A 13,763-nucleotide genomic window follows, 5' to 3' on the forward strand; every position below is an offset into this window, starting at 1 on the left:
GCTAGATTCTTGCTAAAGGTTTTATAAGAATTGAAGGAACCCCTGAGCCAGCTTAGCCAAATCCTGAAAGGTTGGCGGGAGAAGGTTGATGACTTACAACCCATTACAAGGAAACTTAGATTTAGTAGGGGCCTAGGAGGCCTCTATGGCATGGGTGGGTGGCTGCAGGAGATTCCTGCACTCAAGGGGGAAACCCTGAATTCTGATTTTGTGCAAAGTCAGAGGTTCTTCAGAATAATACCCAAAGGAGACACCACCCTCAGATGTTCTTCTCAATAATAACCAAGAGAAGAACACCCTCCCTGTTGTTTAATTATAAGATGTCATTTATGGGCAGATGTCTGTTTTTCAGCATCTGCTGCCTGTTCTCTGGATGAGTCTTCAGTTTGTTGAGACATGCTAAAGGCAGACAGCATGGCAGCTTCCAAAGTAGCATCACCAGAGACCTCAGCTGCTGCAGAAGTCAGGCCTTGGGGCTGCTGTTCCAAGATGTAGAGTCCCCCAATGAATTATCTGATTCTAGGGTCTTCCTGGAGTTCTCTTTCGGACCTCAATTCTCTCTGTTTTCTAAGGAGGACACTAATGTTGCCAACTTGCTGTAACTTCACAGATACGGGAGGGGTCTTCTTAAGATGGCCACGAGCTTCTTCTTGATCAAGTAAGCATGAAAGGCCATGTCTTAATACGGTTAAGCTTGAGTTGCTAGAAAATTTGATATTCGCTAATATGCTCAAGACCTAGGCAATAAATGCACTTCAGAAAATCTCTGTAAGGTATGTGATGTATGCAAGCATATCTATTAATTTTCTTGGGAAAAGACATGCGCTAACATATTCATGTTACACATTCAGTCCCATGATGTCCAAAAACAGCACAAGGTCTAAAAAGTGCAATGCAAACTTTTGAAAAGATTAGATGAAAGAATCCCCAGTGGGATACTCACCCTGCTCCTTGGTCCCAGGTCCAGGCCAGCAAATGTACAAATGCATTTTCTGCTAGAATTCATGAATGCAGCAAGAAAATACTGAAGATGATGCAGGTGGACTCCATCTGTATACCAAGTCTTGTCCAAATAATGTTCTTTGCTATGCCTCAGACTCACCAAAACACAACGAAAATAAGTACAATGAAAAAAAGGTGAGACTCCGCTGGATGTGTTCCACTTTATTTTATTAAAATACACAAAAAGTTGTGGTAAAACTGAAAAAAACTCAAAATGAATATCCACTTCATCAGATCACATACTAAAAAACAATCTGATATTTTAAAATACATGTCAACCAATGAGAGTAGTATCAATTCCAAAATCATTTTAGACTCATAGATTCAGTTAATAGTTAACATCACCCCCCCCTATTGTTCATGACAACATTAACCTTCTTTGAATTTAAATTATGTGGTGTGGGGGTCTCAATATAATATATATATATAAAGCTTGCATCTTATTCCTAATTAGAATTGTTGAAACATGTTCTCACCTTAAAACATATTAAACATATTGTTGGTCTTGCCATATGCATTCAGTGCACATTCAGTGCACTCAAATTGTAAACTAAAATTACTTTTTGCTTTGTTTTGCTTTGAAATTAAACTGAGAACATGTCACTGTATGTGATGTTTATTGTGTGGCGCTTTACAATATCCATGGGATACAATATGTTTTTCTTTTTTTAATTTTTTCTTTTAGGATTTTCTCTTTACAAACTGTTTTATCTTTACAAAATTTTATTTTCTAATTTACTGTGGATAGTTTCTAGTTGGTTCATTAGGTTTGTGTGTGGTATTAGTGGTTCTTATTTCCCCTTTATTACATTTAAGCCATGGCTTATATCTATCTTCTGTTTGTGTGATTGGTACCACTCACTCCTAACCACCAGTCCTCTCTACCCCCCCTTTCTAAAAAGTTGTTCATCTTTTAATTTTTTCACATTCATTCATATATCACATCCAGATTCAATCTGGAAATTCTACCCTGACATAATTTGAAAACATATCTTCCTATATAGGCTTGATGAAAAGCCAACTTCATTTGTGATGATATACATCTAAAAAAAAATAATATTTGTGGTTGAACATTTTCAAACTTCAGGAATGTAGTAGTGTAGTAGTGGAGTGTAGATAAAAACACCAAAGATGCACATTATTTTCTAGAACCAGGGGTAATAAAGTACTGATTAATATTATTTTCTCCTTATCAACATTCTGATCAATCTCCTCCTCACTAATAGCTTGAACCCAATAGTCATTACTAATTACAGTAAACAGTAAATGAACATCTAAGGTACCCATCAACAACAATCTATTATTTATTTCCTCTCTCTCTCACATCACCCAATTTAAAAAAAAAAAAAAAAATCCCTTAAGTATGGGTTGTAATATATCTTGTAAAAAATGTAATGTGTGTGTGTATATGATATGGAAAATATTTTCATTTCACACCCACCCAACTCTGCCAGAAACTAATGGTGGGGTGTGGTGGGTCTTAGACCTTTTGTTAGACCTTTGGAAGATGGAATGGCCATGGAATCTTGTAATATCATAAAAATGTATATATATATCATCATCATTTTCTTTCAAAAAGCAATCTTTTTAAACAATGACTATATTTACTTACTATAATTTTTTTTTAATCTGTATATATATGTTATGTATATTGTTATGTTTATCTTCTTACAATCTTCTATTTTTTACTACTACCAAATCCCCTTTATCACTACTTTTGATTTTATTTTCATTTTGTTGTTACTTAAGTCAGACACTGCTTTCTTCTGTTTTTGTCAAATCTTTTTTTTTCATTAACACACCCTATTCTTTATTCAAAATATAAGAAGATAAATTAAAAACAATACCATCATCATGGTTTAAACCTGGGCCAAACAAAAGATGTTGCCTGCAGTAAAATTCATAATCTCCTCCTTTTACTTATCTTCTGTCCTGTAAAGCTTAGCTGTCATTATCAGATATAGTGTATTTTTTTAATAAAGCAGTGGAACATCCAGCGGAGTCTCACCTTTTCTTTCATTGTACGTATACCAAGTCTTATGAGCTCATCAAACACACCCAGCTGTGTCTAAAGCATGAACAGCTCTGAAAGTCAGGCTCGACATTGGACCTTAGTTTGAAGCAGAGATCCCCAAAGTGATGAATTGTTTTTATGTTGTCATACTTGTAATGAACAGTGAAGTCTGAGGAGGGCTACAGAGTGCAAAGTATTTTACTATACTGACAGCCTTACAAGGTTAGTTCTAGAACTCTTCCCCAAGACGTCTGGTTCCCTTGTTGTGAATAATAAGGAGATGAGTTGATGCTAAAACTGCATACAGCGATGGAATGGCAACAAAGATAACACCTTGCTGTTCCCGACTAGTGAAAAAAGATATTCATTTTAAACTGCAACATCAATTCAATACAATACAGAAATTGTTTTCCTGTTTACAAATAATACAGGTATACATTAAAAAAGTCAAGGTACTGCTCTCCTATGAAATGAATATGATCCACCACTCTTTATAAGCATAAATACAGAAAACTAGAGAATAAACTATATAAATGAAAATGATTTCACATGTCTGAATACTAAAACTGATAACTTCATCAATATAAATATGGAAATAGAATGGAAATAAAAGATACCGAATACTGAAAAAAAAAAAAAAAAGCTGTCTTTCCTTTTTTTCTGTTACTTTTTCAGCACGGCTTGCAAAATAATAGAATATATCAGAGGGAATAAAGATGCAGTAGCACTTTGTCATAAGAGATAAATGTGTTACTAGAATGTATGCGCTACTGCAAAAACCTATTAACAGTTTGCTGTGTACTACAAAAAGATGCAAACAGCTAATGCAATGGAATCTTAAACCCAAATGCAGATATTACTAAGGAATTAAGGGACAAAGGTTTGTCAAGGCTGGCTACATCGTAATAAAAGCACGTATGCAGCTGGCATAAATTTATCACTGTCTCAATTTGAGCTTACTGTGGCACCTTTTCATTCTGAATAAGTAAAAAACAGATCAGCATACCAACAATAGATTCATTAAACTTTATAATATAGTTTGGTTGACAGCGACAACTGTGTAAAAGGCAGAACAGAATTACTTTTCGCATAAAAAAATCTAAAGACTGCACCAGATTTAAACCTCATTAATGCATTCTTAGGGAAAATGGAATAATGCAGTAGCATGCTTTTTATTGAAAGAAATTAATTTAACTCCAAAGTGTTTATCTGTCATCGTCTTCATCAGAAATCTCATCCACAATGCAGATGAGGCATAGATAAACCCTCGTTTTACAAGGCACAAACTGGTGCAATGGTATAAACCAAACAGGCTCAATTTCACTGAAAGTAATAGAATGAAATAAATGAAATACTTCATTGACAACTTTAATTAACTGATCCTGAGCAATGCACCTTTCTTAAAATAATCCACTTATTACTGGTATCAGCACAACAAGGTACAATAAAATTTGCTATCTCCTAACACACTTTTATTAAAGTACCTCTGTTGCAGACAAAGGCAGTTTTCCACTAGTCATTTCTTAAAAATGCAGCATCAAAACCTGGATAAACTGCAACATATACATACTCCTATCGATAAAGGATCTTTGCTTTCGGTGATATTTGTCAGGTTTATTTCCTATTATTTTACGTCTCCGAGATTTTGGTGTTCTGTGATATATAATTTTCTTATGTATTATTCATCCTCCTTTACATAATAAATGCTATCTTATTTACCATAAGCTTTCAAAGACAGGGTATCACATACCACCTTTCTGTGGTTAACTGCACATCTATAAAAATGCTCGTCGTGTTCTGCCACAAAGAAACATTATACATTGTCATTATGCCCAAGAGGAAAGAAACATAAAAAGAAATGCAAGTATTCAGCGGCTTCAGTCTAAAGAGTCTCAAGAGCACCGCAATTTGTCACCAGAGTGTGAGCCTGATGAGAATTCCCCATGCAGTGGAAAATGTGGCAGTACACCACTGTACATCTAGGTCATACTGAGCTTGTATGAATGCAAGCATATATTTTAGCCAAAAAATAAAAAGGAAGTACAATGCAGTAAATCACGGACATATTTTTAATAGTCATCCTATATAGCTTAAAAAAATCAGCAGTCATGCATTACAAAAATGAATTTCTGATAGCATCAATGAATGTACGCAGTGCCTAATGGTGCTCTAAACATAATGCTAATACTAGAAACAGATTTAACACATTTCAACACCCTTTATAAGTTAGTGTCTTATTAGTGACATAGAAGTGAAAAGATAATATTAGCTCTTGTTTGAGACTCGAACCCAAGAATTCCAGCAAACAGTGCTGGCATCAGTGTTACTGGACCAAGAGCCTCTGGACAGTTAGGTGTGGAGTTTTCCCACAAAAGCTTTGTCCTTTCAGCTAGGGGATCCCCCAGCATGGTGATTAAGGTCAAAATACAAATACAGAGAAAGTCCTGTGCTTTGGACAGTGTCTGAACACTGGGCTTTGTCTATAATTGTGTAGGGGTGTGTGCTTTCTCTATAATTGTGTAGGGGTGTGTGTGTGTTGTCTAGTTAGTGATGCATTGCTATTATATCAGAAGACAGCCGCATGATGCTATCTTAAACTTGCACATATTTCATCTCAGAAAATATGACTGATATTGATTCTAAAGACAATGAAGGTCAGAAAGGTTAATAAGCCTAGTAATATGTAATTATGGTCCAAAGATTACGATGTGTATAAAACACATCAAAAAATAAATTAACAGAAAAAAGGACAGTCTCAAGACCAGATACACATTAACTCAGCTTGCCTTTGAAAACTATGAATACCTCTCTCTCTAAATTCAGAAAATAACATCCATGGTACTATCTGGTCCTCCAAGAAACTAAAGGAAGTATTAAAAAAAACTAAATCCATTTATGAAAGAACTATTTTAGGCATCCATAAGTGAGAACTGTTATCAAGATTTCTTTATCAAGTGATAGTAAAGAATCAAAGACACTGCCCACATAACAGAAAAACAATAAACTCGTCAACAGTGTCAGCAAAAAATAACCATGCTGTACACTTAGCCTGACCAATTTTCTACCTAATGGAAGCTATGTTTCCTTGGTGGCTACTCCAACAGTCTACTTCATGTTATGTCAAATTACAGCTGTTTTATGTTTCACTCATTCATTTCTCAATTCAGTCATTTTCTAAAATCTCTTATGGATGCCTATTTCTTACATCTACAACCTGGACAGTCAAACTGCATGTTCCACCATCATTTGTGTGTCATTCTCCCTCCATCTTCAAATAGTGACCTCACAATCGTAACATTTTGCCCTACTTACTCCCTTAATCATGTTAAATAAACCTAATATTCTGTTATGTTTCTGTCTCTTTTCTACCAGGTAGCATATATTCAATTTCTTTAAATGCCTTGCATGTGTTTTTTGCCGTAGGCTATGCACCGCCTTTACTGGCCTTCTCTGCTCAGCCTCCACTCTATTACTGAGTTTGCAAAACGTGAGTTTCCAGAACACTGCATGTACACCAGATGTCTTAGAAGAGATGCATAACTTTGCCTCTCCCCATGCATTCTTTAAGCGCAGCTCACCTTACTGCTTCAGACTGACTGATAAACCTTTAGGTCTAATATAACATATAATTGTATCAAGATCCCTTTCTGTTTTTGTCAGTATCTCACCTCCCGTAATGTAGCATTCCCTTGCGTGTTTATCACCCAGGTACATTATCTTCTAACTCTTTGCACTGAATCTGTATTGCCAATACGTTTGACCAATACCCTACACTTGCAAAATTCCTTTCTACTCCATCTACATTGCCTTCTGTGTTGACTCTGTTGCAAATCTGAGTCATCTGCAAATATGTCCTATCCGACTATCTACAATGTCACATAAAAGCATACTGATGAAAGTAAGCCTTAAGAAATGAATTATCTTGTACATGGGTAAATAACAGATAAATATTCGCAGTATCAGTTGAAATGTGTAGGAGCTCTCCCTGCTGGGTTTATGACTAGAACCTCAGGTAACCTTGGTATATTCAGGAACTACTGTAAGGCTAACTTGCTACTATTAGGTGATAACCTGGTAAAATTTCAAACCCCCATAAATCCTGAGAACACTGCTGCCTATGGAGAACTGTTCACAGAAACCCTGTACAAGCATGTTGATAGCTGCGTAGAGGAAGCTGTACTCACCAGGAAGAAGTAGAGAACTAATTCAGAAAACAATCTACCTTGGTGGAATGATCAGTCAAACTAAACAACTCAGAGCACAAATAAAGCCCAGCAAAGCTAAATTTGAGGTAAACTTGGCCTCCTAGGCCAAGGACAACCACAAGACATTTTTTAGCTATGTTCGCAATCTCAAAGGCAATGCACAATTTCAGAGCTCATTGTAAATGGAGCCACCTATACTAAGCCAAAAGTTATAGTAAACCTACTGGCCAACAAATGCAACTCCAACTTTATCCCTCTCTCCCCCCATCAACCTTCCCTCTGGAAATACCATTAAATATAACTCCCCCGTGCTATCACTAGGGAACAGGTCCTTAATGCTCTCTCTAAGGCCAAGGACACTGCATCAATGGGTCCAGACAACATCCCAGGATGCCTTCTAAATAGCATGAAACATGATCTAACAGGCCCTCTGGAATTGCTATTTAACTGTAACCTCCTAACACGCTTTGCGCCTCATGAATGGAGAACAGCAATAGTCATCCCTCTGCACAAAGGTGGGTCATCTACAGACCCATAAGTCTCACTAGTCTCATATGCAAAGCAATGGAAAGAATTATCATGGAAATGATCAATAATGACATAGAAAATCTCCAGACACTGGACCCAACCTAATTTGGTTTCATCAAGGAGGGGTCATGCTTACTCAACCTCGTGGACTTCTTTTGAGACTACCAAAGTAATGGATGAGGGCAAAATGGATCACATTGCCTGCCTTGATATGGCCACAGCATTTGACACAATCCCTCATTCAGGTATTATTGACAAACATAAGAGTTTAGGTACAAACCATTATGCCACCTGGTGGATAGCCAGCTGGTTTACAGACAGGATCCAGGAAGTCAGAAATGAGTTGCCCACCTCTACAGAGAGGTCAGTCACAAGCAGAGTTTCTCAGGGATCGGTCCTGGGACTGCTCCTTTTTGGCATTTACTTCTCTGAACTCAAGGCCAATGTCAGTGGCCTCTGGCTGACTAAGTTTGCAGATGACTGCAAATTAGGAGCTGTAACTGACTTGCCCACTGACACAAATGTTCTCCAGAAAGGGCTAACACAGACAAATGACTGGTGTCCAGAGTCGTGAACTAAAACTAAATGCCAAGAAATGCATTATGGTATCATTTGGGAAGTCATCCACCCATGGAAACTACCATATTGACAACACACCCCCTAAGAGGTGACCCTGTAGTCAGGGGCTTGTGGATACACATAGACAGTAATTTAGACTTTGACCATCATGTGTCTACAATAGTGAGGAAATCATTCTAGACTACCCAACTTATAAACAAAGGTATGGCATCTAGATCCAAAGAAGTAATTGTTCCACTGTATTCAGCATTCATCAAACTTATCACTGAATACAATGAACCATTTGGTATGTACTTAACCAAGCATATCCAACAATTGAAACATCCACAGAGCTTTCTCACTAAAAGAATACAGGGTGTAACTAACATATCCTATTCAAACCGCCTCAATGTCCTATGCCTTAAGTCTCCTACAGAGTGTTGAGGAGATATCTATGCCTGGCATACAAGACACTGTCAGACCCCACTCTGTTGGACTTCCTGCATATCTGCAAAACAAACAGCACCAACATTACCCATTCCAAAGACTTAAGCCTTGTCTGTGATATAAATATGACCTGCTGGACAGACAGTTATGTGTTCCAGAGACTACCCCTTCTCTGGAACAGGATCCCTATCCATGTGAAGCAGAGTTCCTCCCTAAGCCAATTCAAGTGTAACTTGGACAACTGGCTAGGGAACAGAAAATTCATCCCTGGTTTTGGGACCTATGTCTCTAATGGATACAGGCAGCCTGTAAATGGTTCATCTCCCAAGTCCCTGCTTGTAAATGTTTCAGCTCCCAAGTCCCTACTTAAACTTATCAATGGTACCAGAACTTGTCAGTGATTTGGGATGCAAGGTCATTAGCCTAGTACACACTTATGAACCTATGGAATATTCGTCTTTGTTACCATCAGTCTTACTTGTCTCTTTAGCACACATGAGGCATGCTATTACCTCATATGCTAGGTTATGAGGACAAGCTTGATCCTGTGATTGCCAGCTCATCCCAAACGACTATGTAAGCATGATATGTAAATTAAGAAAATCACATTGTACAAGTATACACTGATACATCCAAATAAGCTGTCACAAAAACACACTCGTAAATAAAGTTTACACAACCCAGCTTAACTCCACCACTATGTAAAATGAAAAAAAAGCTTTTGCTTTTAACTCCACCATTTTACTGAATCTAGATCTAAGGATTATTACACAAGTAAAATATTAAACAAACAATCTTGTGTAACAAAGAAAGAACACAAATAGGGATTCATCTTACAAGACATTGTATTACTCTGGCTAGGAGCATTCTCTGTTTACAACATGCTTCATGTTTCCTTACATAAACATGTAGAGTCTTGTAAGTAGATGCTAAGCCACTTACATAGGCTTTCTCCAAAGCTACAACTCTGAAGTCTTGCAAGGAACAGAGTGACTAGCTATGTGAAAAGCTCTTTTTATATCAGCAAATACAAAGCAATAAGAAGTCTTTTACCTGTATTTGTGTAATTATCTGCGGTGGTGGTGCTGCGGTAGCATTGTCTCCTCACAGTAAGATGCTGACCGGTTCGACTCTCAGCTAGAGCGTCTTCTGCATGGAGACATGCGTGAATGGGCATACCTTCGTTGAAGGTTGTGCATTAGGGCTGGCAACTCAGCACACAAAAATGAACTGCCAATCATTAGCGGACCGGAATTCCGCTGTGGTGACCCCTAACCGGGAAAAGCCTAAAGACATAACATACTATAACTGGCTATTCTGGGTGACGTATCTATTTTGAAACCCATGCTGTGCATGGATAAAAAGGTTATATCCTGAACAGTGTTCAAGCAACTGCCTGCATATCACTTTCTTTAGAACCTTTACCTTAGGCCTTGAGTTTTAAACTATAGTCGCTGATGGGCTTGGAATGGGGAACTTTTGCTATGGGAGTGAGTTTTGTTTAAAATTACTTAGGGAGGACTTTAAATAAGGTAAGTGACAGATTAATGAAATGGGGCAAATGTTTAGCAATAACTATAGTAGGTTTTCTAAGTAAAGATGGATGTTAGCTCACTGACAATGTAACTGCATTTGTCTTGCAACTACTCATTTACTTAGAGCATACCATTAATTCACACACACTACCCATATAATAACTGTCAACTTCATCATAAGATACCATGCCCTCTATCATTTAGAACTTTAAGCCTCCACACTACTTCCACTCCATCACTATGTCCTTCCATTTTCCTTATGAGAAATAGGGACAGGCTACGGAAAACCTGGAAAAAATACAAACTCCCCGCTGACTGTTAGAAATATACAGAACTTGGAAACCAGACAAAAAAACACATTGCTAAAGACAAAAATAATTTTTACTTCAACCCTCCCGGAAATCTAAAATCTGACCCAAAAAAATTCTGTAACACAATCAAACCAAATATTGCATCCTGGTAACACTTCCTCCCCTAATCCCTACCCAAAAAGGATGCCTGAAGACACTGCCACTGTCTTCAACTCTCTCTTTATCGAATCTAACAAAAATGATTAATATAAACTCCACCCTCCCTAAAAATCTTAATCACTCTATCTACCATCTAGTCCCAACTCGTCTAAACCTTTTTCTTTACAACCTGTATCTACTACTTACATCAAATGTCTACTCTCCAAATTATAACCTTGCTCAACCTCTGCTGACAATATTCCTTCCTTCTTCCTCCAGCTAGCAGCTAACAGTCTTGCCTTTCCAGTATCTATCTTGATTAACCGCTCTATCACAGAGTCTATATTTCCATCGATCTGGAAGGAATCTTACATATTACCTATCCACAAAGGTGGACATTCTCTAGACAACTCCAATTTTAGACCTATAGCCACCCTGTCACCTCTTTCAAAATTACTTGAAAAATGTATTCAGAAGCAAACCCTGCAATATCTACGACAGGAAAACCTACTTACTCCGACTCAGCATGGATTCCGCCCCAAACACAGTACAAATATTGCCTTAATCTCCTTTGCTAACACCATATCCCTGGCTCGTGATAGCAACAAACTTGTCTTCTGCTTATTTCTGGAACTTTCTAAAGCCTTTGATGCGGTATCACACACTTTACTTCTGGCTAAATTGACTAATCTTAACTTCTCCCCCACTACTGTCACTTGGTTTTCCAGCTATCTCTCAGCTCGATTACAATCTGTGAAATGGTTCTCAGCACTCTCCCCCTCCCTCCCCATAAAAATGGGCATTACACAAGGTTCCATATTAGGTCCACTGCCATTTAACATCTTTACAAATCATCTTTACAAATCTATTCTATACATCTTGCCCTCAGTCACCTCTTGAACAATATGCAGATGGTTCCACAGTGATTACCATCACTGATTCTCCCTCAGATTCTCATCTCTAAAACACAGGAGGCTTTTACCTCTGTGGAAACATGGCTCACCAACAACCAGCTAATCCTAAACCCCAAGAAAAAACAAACTCCCACTCTTTCTCCCCAACACTAAACTATCTTAAATCCTCCTTTATCATACTCTCTCTCAATAAGACTCCCACAGTAGCTGAAACAAGCACCAAACTCCTAGGTGTCACAACAGATGATCAGCTAAAATATGACTTGCACATCAATAACTGCATCAAGAAGACATCAAAAATTAGGGCTCCTATACAAAAATAGAAAGTTTCTCACCTACAAAGCTAAAGTGACACTACTCATACCTATTTATTACCTAATCTACTATATGGCTCTCAGATACACATGAACCTCAACATCTCAGTCCTAGCAAAACTTAACTCAACCTATAATAAGATAGCAAAAGTATCTGCCCAACATACTTTTAAAACTCATCACTGTGTCTCACTTAAACTGTCTGGAACTACCCAATTTGCTTCTTCTCTCTCGCTTAAGATCATTCATTCTATACTATATCAACCTTACTACTGCCCTAGCCTATCCTCCTTTATATCTCACTACTCCCCCACTAGATTACTTTGCAGCTCCAACCAAGACTTACTTTGTATCCCACAAACCTAGGACTAAAATGGGTAGTAACCTATATGGCTATCACCCTGCCATTGCATGGAACAAGCTTCCACTTCAAATTAGATTAATAAAGCAAACTAAACAATTCAGGTCTATATTAGAAGCTCAAAGGTATACTTACGCGAATATGTAAACGCTGACGTATCTTCATCGAACCGTGAAAACATCGATCGTCCTGAAGCGCAAAATCCAAAATGTCGAATCGTCATGGTTGGCCCTTCTGCAGTATAGCTCCGTAAGGTAAGTGTAAAATAGTTACAGAACTTAGAGTTAGGGTGTGGGTTAAGGTAAGTGCATAGATGGTAATGTATGTGAGATTTAGTGTAGGGTTTTGTTAAGTGTATGTTTGTGGATTACTTAGTTTGTTTGGGTAGGGTGCGGGTTAAGGTAAGTGCATACATGGTGGTATATGCAAAATTTAGTGTAGGGTTAGAAGTAGGGTTTAAGTTTAGGGTTAGAAGTAGGGTTTTGGTTAGTGTATGTATGTGGTTTATTTAGTTTGTTTGGGTAGGTAGTATGTAGCGGGAGGTGGGGTGGGACAACTATGACAGTTCGAGTTTTTGAATTTCGTGGTTTAGGGCGTTCGGTGTATTCGCGGATTGCGGAATATGTGTTGGTGTTTTAGTATTCGGTGACTAGGGCTTTCGAGCTTTTAATATAGACCCAACAATTCAAAGCAGCCGTCAAAGAACACCTAAAAGCATTCTGGTCCTGCCCCTGTACTCACCCACCATAAACTATAGCCACCCATAAACTAACCAATACCCCAAACATTGCTCAACCTCCTTCTGCACTAACACATCTATTCCTCCCGACCATCTTTTCCTCCCAACCAAGCCTGTCTCTTTCTAGCTAACATTATATATGCCTCAGCTTAACCTCTACCCTCCCTACACCCCCTCAAATCACCTCTTAAAAACAACCATCGCCTTCATAATACTAATACTTTAAGACTGTTATATTTCTATTCCATTTTCACATATAGTTTGCATTACTAAAGATTATGTATAAAAATGCAAAACTTGCATAATGTTTATAAATATCAGCTAAAACAAATGTTATTACACTTGTAATTGTAATGTATAATGTTCCTGGAGCTTTTCTCACTGGGCTTCCCCTGAAAAAGGGCTGTTTTGTAGCACAGACTTTTACCGGTCAACAAATGTAAAATAAATAAAATGTCTCTAACCTCTAACTTTATACTCTTCACACTGTCTCTATTCTTCTACCTCCTACTACAACTAACCTCACCACAAGATACCCACTTCATCTACCACCCTTCAGCCACTATAGCCCATCAAACAATATCACCTACCTACTTCTCTAACATATCCCCTTAGTCTACCTACCACATACCTAAGACTATGCTCAAAAATAAACATTCTTCCCACTTTCCTTCATCCCTACTCTAACAACAATTCA

General features: G+C 37.8%; 1 protein-coding gene across 1 annotated transcript in view; it reads right to left on the reverse strand.

The window, feature by feature from the left end:
- Window positions 1-13,763, reverse strand: part of SUCLG2 (succinate-CoA ligase GDP-forming subunit beta) — a 1,759,444-nt gene that overhangs the window by 230,315 nt on the left and 1,515,366 nt on the right. The gene's annotated exons all lie outside the window — the stretch shown is intronic.

The sequence above is a fragment of the Protopterus annectens genome, chromosome 7.part0, assembly GCF_019279795.1.
Source record: "Protopterus annectens isolate FY-2018-M chromosome 7.part0, PAN1.0, whole genome shotgun sequence".
Classification (NCBI taxonomy): Eukaryota; Metazoa; Chordata; order Ceratodontiformes; family Protopteridae; genus Protopterus; species Protopterus annectens.